Genomic DNA, 946 nt, shown 5'->3' with positions numbered 1-946 from the left:
TCATTCTGATCGAATGTAGAAAGTAGATAAGCAAACGGAACGATTCCGTTGAAGACAAACGTTAGGATGACGTAAGCATAAACTACAATAACGTATGTTCTACGAGGTGGATGCACATCGCGCCAGTATGATTGCATCAGTTGTTAAAGTTGCTCCATGTGTCGGCTTCCCTGTGTTGTCATCACAATCAATCCCATCAACGGCTCCTCTTTCTTCCATAGGGCCTGTGATAATTGGAGAACCACCATAATATCATACGCCATTTCGTACGGTCGTAACTCCGACGCGTCGAAGACGAGATAGAAGACGAACACACCCAACGCCAAACCGAACGTTATCTGCATGACGGCGGTACCCATCTTCGTCCTGTCGGTGAAGATGCCCGAAGTGAACGTCGCCACAACGGTCATCGTTGGCAACACTGAGTTCGCTATCGTACGGAGATAACTTGAGAAGGAATAAAGAAAAATATAAAAAAACACGTCAACATGATGTATATCATACCCTTCTCTAACACCCCCCTTCCACTTTTTTTTTTAGTTTTGTAACTTACTAATTTTGAAGCTTCTGTGCGTGAGAATATCGAAAGACGACCATATCGGGGGGTTCGTTGGTCCACGATTGGAGTAACTTGTCCACGAGTTTGTGTAACGCAAAGTAGAGAAATACCATCGTGTTCACTGTTATCGAAACGACGAGACAGACGCTGGCGTCATTCAGTTGAGTATCCATTTACTCACTCTTTCTCTATCTGTTGTTGAATGACCGGAGAAATGGAATTTTGTAAGACAACCCGTGTGTGTTCGATGACGTGTGTATTTAAACGATGACGTGACCTCTATACGTCACAATCGTACAGACCAGAATGCCGAGGCACAGGTGCGTCCTCTACGTCGTATAAGTTGGAATACGATTTGGTCTGCCTCGTTTTTGTTGCCTGCAAGTT

Source organism: Anneissia japonica, unplaced genomic scaffold (assembly GCF_011630105.1).
Source record: "Anneissia japonica isolate Jap-2015-1 unplaced genomic scaffold, ASM1163010v1 scaffold643_len365518_cov145, whole genome shotgun sequence".
Classification (NCBI taxonomy): Eukaryota; Metazoa; Echinodermata; class Crinoidea; order Comatulida; family Comatulidae; genus Anneissia; species Anneissia japonica.
Note: the sequence above shows the minus strand (reverse complement) of the source record.